General features: G+C 44.6%; 1 long non-coding RNA gene across 1 annotated transcript in view; it reads left to right on the top strand.

Moving 5' to 3' along the window:
• The first annotated feature begins 246 nt into the window (after window positions 1-246).
• The window catches only part of LOC138818411 (uncharacterized), a 32,469-nt gene continuing 19,352 nt past the window's right edge, over window positions 247-13,363 (top strand). Inside the window, exons 1-2 of the long non-coding RNA XR_011369115.1 lie at window positions 247-799; window positions 7,361-7,480. This is a non-coding gene — a long non-coding RNA (uncharacterized lncRNA). The remainder of the gene's footprint in view (window positions 800-7,360; window positions 7,481-13,363) is intronic.

The following is a 13,363-nucleotide window of genomic DNA, read 5'->3' as shown; positions in this document are numbered from 1 at the left end:
GTGTCAATGGTGGCAGGCTGTAATTGGTCCACTTTTTCTCTGACCTCACTTGGTCTGAATCTGATTTGTCCATTTCCCCCATGATGTCACTATGCACAGTTGTGATTGCTCCATTGTGATAGGTCATGTAGGGTATATAGGAAGCCACTGTGCCCCAACATTTGTCAGTTAACAGTGCTGGGAGCTCTCGCTTGGTAAGCTGCTGGATTAACTCAAAGCTAGATTGATGATCTGTTTGGTTGCAGTTTTTGTTGGTTGGATTTTGGTATTTCTTTTTTACTTTTTGCCGGGTTTCCCATTATTTTATTGAGTTAATTTTTCGGAGACTTGCTACCTGCCTTCATAGCAGGAGGATCGCAGAATACAAAGAATCATCCCCGAGCTGCTTGAAGGAGGAGATCATCAAACAATACCAGACAAAAGAACTCCTTGACCAAGTTACCTGAGTGAAACTGTCCCATCACCACTTCACAGACACCGAGATGGCAATTTAAAATACGTCATATGGGAGAGTCCTCCAGGCATTGAATAGAGAATAAGATGGACATTTTTAAGGCTGGATGGCCCAGACACATCATCAAGTTGTACCTGGTGATGGAGAAAAAAGAGTATGTATATCTCTTCATGGAATTGGCCACTAGGGGCTACCTTCTGAAGTCTATCTGAAAATCCCACCACTTATATAAAGTTGAAGCCAGGAGATTCTTCAAACAAATTGTACTAATTACAGCAGAACACAATCGCACATTGAGACCTTAAGCCCAACAATATCCTTTTGGACAGCAAAGGCAATATCAAGGTTAGTTATTTTGGTCTAATCTGGTTCTCCCCGGGGCAGCTGCTGACAAATTTATGTGGTGTTGTGCTATTCCATACCCCTGAAATGTTCCTGCAAGAAAGAAATGATGGCTGGAACTGGCTTCACACCTGTAATCCTACCTACTCAGGAGGCTGAGATCTGAGGATCATGGTTCATTGCCAGCCCGGTCAGAAAAGTCTGTGATATTCATCTCCAATTATCCACTAGAAAACTGGGAGTGGCACAGTGGCTCAATTGGTAGAGTTCTAGCCTTGAGTTCAATTGCTCAAGGACACTGTTCAAGCCCCACAATTGGAAAAAGAAAATATGCCTACAAGGTGGAAATCTGGAGCTTAGGTGTCTTTTTATATTTTGTTGTAACAGGAAGATTTCCCTTTGAGGGGAGGATGTTATCCAGGTAGAGTCACTAGTTCTGAGGGCCAAATATGTTGGTCCATATAAACTGTCTGTTTGAGGACAAAATGTAATCTGCCAACTGGTAATTGAGGACCTGAGGGAGAGACAAATATTGAACAAATAATGGAGCACCCATAGCTTAAACAAGTTGCACAATATTCCCTGTGTTCTGATGAGCCAAGACTCAACAAGCTGGAACCCATCATTCTTAATGTGTGACATGAGGTACTACCTATATGAGATCCAGGGATCTATACAGGGCAGATCATTCAATTATGCCATGGGCATGTACCTTTTAATTAAAGAAAACTTAGGCTGTCCAAGTAAAAAGAGTACCTTCAACAGTGCCACCGTGCCCAACTCTTGCAGATCTTTCCAACTTACCTCTCCCTATAGAAGGAGAGCCAGTGTACTTACCTGGCTTAACCATTACATCTTGTCATCTGAGTTTCAATTGCTTTATAATGTCAAGCAGTCACCTTTGAAGAGAGGCTTAGGTACCACTCTGCCTGCCATTCCCTTCTGTTTCTTGCAGAAGAACCCCAGTCCTAGCACAGTTCCAGGCCAGGATTCTGTGTTGTTTCCCTTGCCTGGTCTTTCTTTTTAAGCAGCAGTGAAAGATTCCTCTCTGGGGAGCCACAATTTGAGATCATAAACTGTCTACTAAGAAGCAGGGCTGGAGGAGGGCGGTTAGCAGAATATTCCCTTCCTTCTGGGTAGCCTCATAATTAGACCAAAGTATAATTTTAGGCGGAGTTTGGGCAGGATTGGAGTGGCTAGCGAATAGCTACCACTCTTCTCAGAATATGCTGCAGAATTCAGGCCCAGGAGCAGAGCAATTCTCGAGAAAGGGGTGGAGAGTATTATAAGACATCAAAGATAATAGCAGTTGAGAGCACAGGGACCTGTTATTGGGATGTGAAAGATTGCAAGAATTATACTCAAAAACGAATTATAGGAGGGATAATCCCTATACAGCCAAGGCTGCATAGAGAGATCATGTCTCAATCCAAAGGCTGGCTACTGAAGCCAGAGGAACTAATGTTTGCAAGCAATTACAAGTAGGAGATAGTGTTCTACCACTTGAACAACAATGCCACTTCCAGTTTTCTGGTGGTTAAATGGGGATGAGTTTCAGGGACTTTTCTATCTGGACTGGCTTTGACATACGGTCTTCAGATCTCAGCCTCCCAAGAAGCTAACATTAACAACCTAGGATTACACTCAGGAACAATGCCCAGACCCTGATATCAAGGCCAAAGACCATACAACAAATAATAAAAAAAGGAAAGTAAAAGGGGACAGTGGGTGGAGAGATTCACCATTCATCAGATGCATGTCAGGTGTGAATGATCCAAAATGTAGGCTAGGAGCAGACAGGGAACCTACCCAAGACACAACTGATCATTTATTTGTGGAAACCAAGTAAAAAGTCAATAAACCAATATATGAAACAACTATAGAAAGATAAATAGTGCAGGTGAGAGTGCCAGAAAGAGTCCTTGTGAGTCAAGTGCTGGTGGCTAACACCTGTAATCTTAACTACTCAGGAAGCTAAGATCTGACGATCATGTTTCAAAGTCAGTCTCAACAAAAAAATGTCTCTGAAATTCTTATCTCCCATGAACTAGCAATAAAGCATAATTGGGAACTGTGGCTCAAATGGTAGAATACTATATTTAAGATTTTAAAAAGATAAGCAACAGTGACCAGGTCCTGATTTCAAACCCGTTCAAACCCCAGAATCCACATACATAGAGAAAAGGTTTCTGTGAAGAGGTAGCACTGAAGCCAAGACCTGTAGATTGAGAGGGAGCCAGCTTTGGGGGCATGTGACAGAGGCAATAGCTAGGGTGAAAGTCTCAGGGCTGGAATAAACCCCATATCAGGAGGAAGTGGTGTGTGGCTGGTTCTGAGTGAGAAAGAGAATGAGGTGAGGTACATCTGAAAAATGGGGGCCAGGTGGGCACTGGTGGTTCACACCTGTAATCTAAGCTACTCAGGAGGCTGAGGATTCAGGATTGTGGTTCAAAGGTAGCCTGACCAGGAAAGTCCATGAGAATCTTATCTCAATAACCAACTCTGAAAAAGCTGGAAGTGGTACTGCGGTTCAAGTGGTAGAGCACTAGCCTTGGGCTCAGGCTCTGAGTTCAAGCCCCAGTCCTCATACTTCAGCTTTCTGAATAGCTAGGATTACATGTGTCAGCCACCACAGACAGGCAACCCTTTATTATATATTATCTAACTTAATGGTTGTGACTTTCCCATTAGGAGGGCTCACTCTGAGCTCATCCTATTCTGGTTCACTTTCAGTCGATGGCCAGGTCAGTTTTCCCCTCTGGAACTAACTTGTCTGTGGGAGGAGGATAAAGCCCCTGAAGCCCCTTCCCTTGTTGGGTGCATCCTATATTGTAAGAGTGATGAAAGAGGTCCAAGATTAAAGCTGGGCTCCTAAGGTGGAGTTCCTATTGTGGGCAACCTGGGCTGGTGTGCAGCTTTGAACATGTGACTCTGGGAAGATATGAAAAATAACCACACTTAAATCCAATTTTTTTCAAAATCCTCTTGAGAGCTAGAAGAGGAGAGGGGAAGGGAAGATATATTCTGAATAGTTTCCTTCCTGTTGTGACATTGATTGATACATTTTGCTCAAGCAGGAATTACTTCTTATCCTGGGAAGGTCCTCAGTTTACCTTCCCGTGGTTGAGAGTTGTATGAGCTAAAATCCTCAGCTGTCAGCTCTATTTGGGCTACTTGACCCAGAGAAGAGGGCGACCCTTTTTGCAAACTGCTCTGCTCAGAAGGAGGTCCAATTTTCTGGTTTTCAATAATGGGGACTAGGTGCTGCTAGAAAAAAGGATGCTATAAAATAGAGTGAGTTTGGAGCTCACACCCTTCAGAGGGAGGCCCAAACTGAGACCTGCTCTGAGGAAAAATCAAGGAACTGAGAGGAAGTTAATATTTTAGGTCATATGGCCAGGGAAGGCCTTTCTGTGGCAGAACTTCTGATCTAGCTGCTGAAAAGATGAACGAATTAAACAAAGTTTATTTTCCTTTTGTGTGTGTGTACAAGTACTGGGGCTTGAACTCAGGGTCCCATACACTTGCTTAGCTTTATCCTGCAAGGCAGATGCTCTACCACTTTAGCTAAACTTCTACTTTGAAGTTTTTTGCTAGTGTATTGGAGATAGGAGTCTGTCAGAATTGGCTTTCCAGACTGGGTTTGAACATGGATCCTTAGATCTCAGCCTCCTGATAAGCTAGGATCAAAGACAGGAACTATTAAGCATTCAGGTCCACACAAAGGTGTAGAAGAAGTTTCCAGAGAAGAGAAGAACAAATTTGCAAAGGCCTTGCCTTATTTGTCAACTTGTTGGATATTGTTTATTGATTTATTTTTGAACATGGGGCTTGAACACTGGGCTGGGGCACTTTCTTTCAGCTCTTCAGCTCAAGTCTAGCACTCTACCACTAGAGCCACAGAACCACTTTGGATTTTCTGGTGGATAATTTGAGATAAGAGTTTCACAGTCTTTCCTGCCCAACCTGGCAATCCTCAGATCTCAGCCTCCTGAGTAGCTAGGATTACAGGCATGAGCCACCAGTACCTGGCTGGATATTTATTTATATAGGAATACAGCAATATCCTTGTAAATAGGATGAAAAATATTTAAGTTGGTCACTCCATATGAGCCTCACTGGCTTTAAGTTTTCTCTTTGATAGTTAATATGAAGGAAAGCCACAGGGGGATTCACCTCAGTTTATTATAAAAGGATGTCTCTGGCGTGTTTTTACAACAGTGTGCACAATGTAAAAGATACTAATGTTATTCATGACATTATACACAGTAGTAGAAAGGTAGAAAACCAAATGTCTCTTGATGGGTAAACAAAATGTGGTATAACCAGCCAAGGGAATATTATTCAATCTTAAAAAGGAATGACATTCTGACCATGCTACAACAAGAATGAATCTTTAAAATACTGTGAAATAAACCATATTAAAAATAAAAACTATATTTATGATTCTACATATATAAGGTACCAAAACATAGTCAAATTTGCTGGCTACCAGTGGCCCACACTTATAAAACTAGCTACTTATAGGGCTGAGAACTGAGGATGGAGGCTTGAAGCCAGACTAGAAAGAAATGTTGCTGAAACTCTTATCTCCAAAAAGTGAGATACAGTAGAGGTGAGACTCAACAATAGAACTGTGGAGCACATGGGCAGCAAAGATGGCGTTGGGAGGGGGTTGAGTGGGCAGAGCCCAATTTACTATAGAGCACATGGGCAGCCAAGATGGCGCTGGGAGAGAGTAGAGTGGGCAGAGCCCAATTGATCTTCCGATCAGTGCCTAACCAGCCCATGAAGGCTCAGGTGCATGATAGGGTGTGACCTTGACAGTGATTGGTTCCTCTTCCTCCCTTGCCATGCCACCCGCCCTTTTTGTATTTAATAAGGGCTGCTCTCTGTTAATAAATGAGTTTTCTACCTGCTGGATTTGGCTCCCCGCTGCGTCTGATTGTCTCCTGGGCTGGGGAACGGGCGAGCGCCACACTTACCTTTCCTCAGACCCCATCCATCTTTCGTGGGACGGACGAAGACCCAACATAGAACATCAGCCTTGAACAAGTAAGTTTAACATAGAGGGGCTGGGAAAGTGGCTCAGTGGTAGAGAGCTTGCCTTGCATGCCTGAGGCCCTGGGTTCGATTGCTCAGCACCACATAAGCAAAAAGAAAAAAGCCGTTGAAGGGTAAACAAAGGAGGAGGCTGCAATGCTTGGTAAGAAATGTATGCATTATCCTGCCCATGTAATTGTAACCCCTCTGTAAGTATGTTCTCAAATAAAATAAAATATTAAAAAAAAAAAAGAAAAGAAAAAAGCCGGAAGTGGCGCTATGGCTCAAGTGGTAGAGTGCTAGCCTTGAACTGAAGAGCTGAGGGACAGCTCCCAGGCCCAGAGTTCAGGCCCCACGACCGGACCTTCCCCCCCCCAAAAAAGTTTAACATCGAATGGAGAATAGAGAATGAATGATGTGGCCAGTGCAGGTAAGAAAGAGCAGGCTTTCTGTGTGCAAAGGACTTCTTGGTCAACAGCACTGAGACAGAACACACAAAGACAGTACTAGGCTGAGAAGTAAGGACAAGGAAGACAGGAGAGTTGATTACCCGTTTTTTGTTGTTGTTGTTGTTGTTGTATTTGTTTTTCCCAGTACTGGCACCTGGACTCAGGGCCTGGGTGCTGTTCCTGAGCCTCTTTATGCTTTGGGCTAGTGCTCTATCATTTGAGTCACAGAACTTCTTGTTTTTCTGAGTAGTTTATTGGAGATAAAAGTGTCATGTCATGGGCCTTCTTGTAAGGCTGGCTTCAAATGGAGATTAGTCTTCAGATTTTAGCCACTTGTGTTGTATTCCAATTTAAATTGTAGTATTCCAATTTCCCAGAAAGATATGACAGCACTCAGGCAATTTGGCTGGAAGTTCTTTATTTAGCCATATTCCATCTGTCCTCAGCTCACAGAGCTAGAGAACAGCCCTGTTTGTTGTTCAGGGGGGATTTTTATAGGAAGTGCTTTCACATAGGTGATGTTTACCAAAGCAAGCAAGCAAGGTTAAAGAAGCAAATCATAGCCTTGAGTCAAACATGCCTTGGGACATTGGACCTTTGCCCTGATGTTGAAGAAGGGGAATCCTTTTCCCAGAGAGAATGCATGTCAGCATGCACCCTCACACCACACAGAAGCTCAGATGGGGACACACGAGTCAATGCCTCTGATGTTTATTACAACTTCCTGAGTAATAAAGAACTCAGTACAGCTGGTGATAAGCATTATAATTGTTAGTGGCATTCAGCAAAATTTGTGATAAACTGCAAAGCTGCCAGTCTGGGAAGCTTGAGGGAGAGAGAGAAGTTTACTTTTAGCAAAGATGTTTCTGAATTTACATTTTTGTTCCCACGTATATCCTTCTTTACCAAGGGAAAGGGGCTCAGGAGAGAAAATTAGCTACCGCAGGAAGGATTGAGGCTAGAATAAACTTTCTTCCAGTGAATAGCAAATCAGATATCACACTGAGTAGCTAGGATTACAAGTTTGAGCCAAAACTGCCTATTTTGATTAATTCTTGTGTGTCATCCCCAGGAATGTGGATTCAAGCCAAGGTGACCCAAGCCTTCAAAGTTTTGTTACAGATATTGACTCAAGCTATGATGTCAGAAATACTGACCTTACTGTTCAGCCTGGAACCAAAAGAAACGGGAGGTGAGAGTTATCTATGTTTGTGGCTTGTAAATCACCAGGATTAGTGGCAGGCTGGAAAGAAGAGAATCAAGAGGGCACATGTGGAACATGGCAGACAGGAAGGCATCAGGGAATAAGCAGTTTCGGGATGAGCAGTGGATCAGGAGGACCAGATTCTCTGTGGTGCAGAAAGTCTTTCTTCAGAGCCCTCACCACATTAGCCTGTCTTGGGTCACTCCATGTTTGTTTAGTGTTTCAGCCCTCAGTCATTTGAACTCTTAGGGCTTGGGGCTTCCTGCACATCCTCCTGGAGCCTGGCACAGGGTCTAGCCCACATTGGTGCTGGCTGATGGTTGCCTAATGGGGTTGGATAGAGACAAACACTAAACTGGAGGTTTCTGGAAGGGATCGGCGTGCACTTAGTGTCCAGAGGACATGCATGGGACTGTACCTTCATGAGGAAGAGGCCAGAGGACAGTCTCATGTTGCCTCCCTAACACTTTGGTAGAAATGGCAGACAGATGTCACAGGCAGCAGGCAATGCTCTCTGGTTTATATATGTGCATGCACACCCAACATCTGTGGCCCATTAGTGGAACAGTACACACTGATCACAGCATGGACCCCATTTCATGGCTGCGGACACTGAAATCCTGGGGTCTTGGTGTCCTCAGGCCTTGGCCAACAGCAGTGGGGAGTCTGAGACCTTGGAGGCAGGGCAATGGCAGGGCTCCAGCAGTATCTGCAAAGCCTGAGAAGCTCGACTCCTCAAGAATAGCTCACAGACGCAGAGGAGGCTGTGAAGAGGGATAGATCCCTGGGGTACACTTGAACCACCAAAACGCACCCTGCTCACTAGCACCAAGCACGTACGGCTTATAGCCCAACAATCCAATTCTGGCTCTTTCTCACCTCACTTGGCAAGGGGGGGAGCCATGGAGGAGCAAGATGCACCATTTCAGTTGAGGAGGGATATATCTGATATCAGACCCACACATCACACCTAGATAGACTGGAACTCTCCAGAAGGCCAAGGTAACAGATATATTCGTTGTCTAACAAGTGTGGAAGTGGGGATCTTGACTGTGAGGACTCCATAGTCCCCAACTTGTGGGTTGGTGGCTGCGACTCCCCCCTGAGGTGGTGACTAAGTGGTAGCATCTGGGTTGCTAGCCTGTAAACAGAAGAAGTGAAGGTGGGCTGTGGAGTGGCCTGGTGCCTGGGCCACACTCTTTTGCTGAGTTGTTACTGTTGCCACCATGTGGACATGCCTAGGCTTGGAGCAAGGTTACAGGGCAGGTGGGGCTGACTGGCTGTGCAGAAGCAGAAGGTGTCACTTCTGCAGGCAGTGACTCTATTACTGGCAGCCCTATGCTTCCTGCTCAACGTGGGGCTGGGGCTCTGCACCATAATCGGCAGCCTGATGGCACCCCGAGGGGTTTGGAGGCAGATAACTGAGTGCCTCAGTATGGTGCTGAGAGAATGCTGCTCCCCAGTCTCCCACCCCTGTCTGGGTTTACTTCAAACCTGCAGCTTCTCCTTTCTCCTCCTCTGTGACCTCAGTGGCAGCACCAGAACAGTCTGTGCTTCTTCCTACTTTTCTCCCAGGTGGGGTAAATTGAGGCTGCGAGGATAGGGATTTGTCCACTCAGTAGAGTCAGAAATAGAACCCAGGGCCCTTGGTGCCCCAGTATGGAAGTCTTATTTCTACTTACCATACTTTACAATCAGTTCTTTCTATTGCCCTCTCCTGTCCCCTGACCTCCTCCAGCATTCTCTTTCTGGAGTGTACCCTGTCTGCACATGTCTGTATCCTGTAGGACTGATGCCCTCATCATCTTTGCTCCCCTCCCTAACTTCCACCTGCATATCCTGTGTCTCTACTCAGGTCAGTCCTTTTCCCATTTAACCACTTGCACAGGGACGCTAGGCCTCCCCACTAATTCTCCCTATTCACTCTTCCCCATCCTATCTGTATTTTAGGTATTGTTGATTGGGGAGTGAGTGCAAAGACCCTCTTGGAGCTGTAGGCCCCTTGGAGGGAGTGAAATGTGAATTTCTGGTTCTTGAGGAATTTGCCACCTTTGACTCTCCAGTAGTCCAGACGTGTTCCTGTGGAGGGATTTCCCAGAATGTCCCCAAGAGCAGTTACCTGAGGGTGGAATGCCACATGCCTTCCTTCTCTGCCAGGAACTGATGGGACATGGTATTTTTTGGTATTCCAAACTGTGATTATATTTGATTCTGCCTCTTTGAAACTTATGTACCTGCACATCTGTACGTGCATTTGGACTAAAATAGCAATTTTTCTTCCTGTGTGTATGTGTGTGTGTGTGTGTGTGTGTGTGTGTGTGTGTGTGTGTGTGTGTGTTTTCAGATCTTCAGTCTTAAACTCAGGGCCTGGGTTCTGTCTCTTAGTTTTTATCACTCATGACCAGTGCTCTACCACCTGATCCACATCTCTACTTCTGGCATTTTGGTGATTCATTGGAGATAAGAGTCTTACAGACTTTCCTACAAGGGATCCTTTATTTGTTTGTTTGTTTTTGGTCGGTCATGGGACTTGAACTCTGAGCTTCGGCGCTGTCCCTGAGGTCTTCAGTTCAAAGACAGCACTTTACTGCTTGAGCCACAGTGCCATTTCTGGTTTTCTAGTGATTTATTGGAGATAAGAGTCTCATGGAGGGCTTGGAAAGTGGCTCAGTGGTAGAGGGCTTGCCTTGCATGCAAGAGGCCCTGGATTCTATTCCTCAGTACCACATAAGCAAAAAGAAAAAAGGCAGAAGTGGCAATGTGGCTCAAGTGGTAGAGAGATAGCCTTGAGCTGAAGAGATAAGGAACAGTGCTCAGAACCAGAGTTCAGGCACCAGGACCAGACCCAACAACAATAACAAAAGAGTCTCATGGACTTTCCTGCCTGGTCTGGCTTTGAACTGTGGTCCTTAGATCTCCCACTTGAGTAGTTAGGATTACAGGCGTGAGCCACTGGTGATTTGGCTTCTTCCATTTTTTGTTTTTCAAGTTTTTCATTGTTAATTAATCGTAAGAGACTCAGATTTGCCTGCCCAGGCTGGCTTTTAAACGCAATCCTCGCATTGCAAACCTCATGATTGGATTATAACTGTGAGCCACCAGTACCACTCTGGGATTTGTCATTTTTGACAAATGCCAAATGTGTCTATTGAGATGGTCTGAGCATTGAACATTGCACTGCACCCAAGGCAAATTTCAGGAGAATGACAAAGATGTAGAGACCGTTTGGTGCCTCACACACACCATTACATAATGTAAGTTAATGACTTTCTTCCCAGAAATACATAACGCTTATCTTTATACAATGTAAGGTGCTTAAGTGCTTCTTCATATTTATCTAAAATAGTATATACATTGAAAGGAACTCCACCATATGTAAACAAAATATTTTTTGTTAGTGATGGGGATTGAACTCTGGCACTGTCCTTCAGCTCTTTAAGCTCAAGGCAATGCTCCACCACTTGTGCCACAGCACCATTTCTATCTTTGTCTGTTCATGTGGTGTTGAGGAATCAAATCCAGGGCTTCATGCATGAGAAGCAAATACTCTATCACTGAGCCATCTTCCTAGGTCACTAAACAAAAAACATTTATGTGTCAGCTGGGCACTGTTGGCTGACACTTGTAATACTAGCTACTCAGGAGGCTAAGAGGTGGGGATTGCGGTTCAAAGCCAGCCTGAGCAGGTAAATGGAGCTGTGGCTCAAGTGGTAAAGCACTAGCCTTGAGTAAAAATAGCAAAGGGACAGGGCCCAGCCCCTGAATTCACGTCCTACTCTGCACTACCAGTTTAAAACTTTGTTTAATGATAAAGCAAGTCATCATCCATGGGTCTAAAACACTTGTGAGCAGTTGCTGACATACATGTCTGCCAACCTACAACATCGGCACATGCAACATGATAGACTTATACATTTCTGTTCATTTCAAGGCTAGGTACAATCACATGATTGCAATATATGTAGAAGCTGCAATCAGTTTGAAGTCTACGTTCATTTTCTTTGTCAGTGCTCTTGTAAGTGTGTCTGAGCAGTGTCCCTCACAGGAAGAAAAGAAGCTCCTAATGACTCACCTTAATCTCATGTTGTGAGTAGAAATAAGACCGGGCTGTATGTCAATGCAACATTGCTTGGCTGTTTTTGACTCATCCTGGTTCCTTGAAGGCAGAGCCCCATCTTTTGATTCCATGTTAGGGATCTCAGGGGAGGTCACCATCAAATAGGAACTGAAGAATATCACCAGCTCCCCTTCATTAAAACCTCATTATAGTTGAAGCCAGTGGTTCACATGTGTAATCCTAACTAGCAATATATGGTTGTGGTTCAATGCCAGCACTGGGTAGAAAAGTCCATGACACTTTTATCTCCAATTAAACATCAAAAAAACTTGAAGTGGACCAGTGTCCCAAGTGGTAGAGTGCTAGCCTTGAGCAAAAAAGCTCAGGGACAGCCCTAGGAATGGCACACACACACACACACACACACACACACACACACACACACACACACACACACACACACACACACACACACACACAAACAAACAAATACACACACATACACACACACTCAAACACACATACGCTCCTTTTTGTTAGCTCATCTAATGCTCCCAACAACCATATAAGTCAGGTATGCTTATTTCCATATTACAGAGGAGGAAAATTCCTGGTGTGTCAGTGGACTCAGACCTCAAATCCATGCCCCTGTCCCAGTACTTTTTTGGGAATAAACCTGTGGACCAAGAGACAAACAGGTTACAGGCATTCTGTGGTGTGTGTGTGTGTGTGTGTGTGTGTGTGTGTGTGTGTGTGTGTGTGTGTGTGTGTGTGCACCAATCCTAGGGTTTGAACTTCGAGTCTGGGTTCTGTCCCTTAGCTTTTATTCTCAAGGTTGGCACACTGTACCACTTGAGCCAAAGCTCCACTTCTTGGTCTTTAGTTCTTCATTGGAGATGACTCTCACAGACTTTTCTGCCCAGGCTGACTTTGAATCATGCATGGTTCTCAGATCTCAGCCTCCTCAGTAACTAGGAGTCTAGATGTAACTATTGGCATCAGGCATAGATTCTTCACCCTTCTGGGTAAATCTGTCTTACCTGGTTTCCTCAGTGTGAATTGGTTTTAATAATGTTTGACCCTAGGCCAGTTGAGACTTGTATGTCCTTATTACAGAGTCTGGCTGTTGCTTCATTACAGCACTAACTACTCTGCCTGTGATGAAAGTTTTTGAAAAGAAAAAGTAAGCCAGGTGATGGTGACTCACATCTTTAATTCTAGCTGGTGAAGAGGCTGAGATCTGAGGATTGCTATTCAAAGCCAGCCTGGGCAGGAAAGACTGTAAGAATCTGGAAGTGGGGCTGTGGCCCAAGTGGTAGAATTTTAGCGTTGAATGAAGAGCTCAGAAACAGTGCCCAAGCCCTCTTTTCAGACCATAGGACAAACACAAAATGAAAGAAAGAGAAAGAAAGAAAGGGAGTAGGGGCCGGAGGAGAAGGAAAGAGGGAGAGAAGAATTATGGCATTAGTTGGTCAGATATGTAAAAGCAAACCAGTAGTGGAACTGTGTCGCAAAGTGGTAGAGAGTTAGCTTTGAGCGAAAAAGCTCAGACACGGGCCCTGTGATCAAGTCCAAAGAAGACAAAAAAGAGAGGGAGGGGATAGAAGGAGAAAGGGAAGGAAGGAATGATCTAGTTCAAGAGTTGAGTGAAATAGAAACTTCTGGGTATCCGGGAACCTACAGACAACCAGGAGGCATAGTTTTTTAACCACAAATCCTTGGCTGGTGCTGACAGTCAGATTCCCCCTACAGAGTCCATGCTGTGCTTGAGTTCAGGCCTATTGAATCCTCCCTGGGCCTTGGGACTGAAGATC

This window comes from Dipodomys merriami, unplaced genomic scaffold, assembly GCF_024711535.1.
Source record: "Dipodomys merriami isolate MVZ:Mamm:240054 unplaced genomic scaffold, mDipMer1.0.p SCAF_754, whole genome shotgun sequence".
In the NCBI taxonomy this organism is placed as follows: domain Eukaryota; kingdom Metazoa; phylum Chordata; class Mammalia; order Rodentia; family Heteromyidae; genus Dipodomys; species Dipodomys merriami.
Note: the sequence above shows the minus strand (reverse complement) of the source record. Positions and strands in the feature narration are given on the sequence as shown.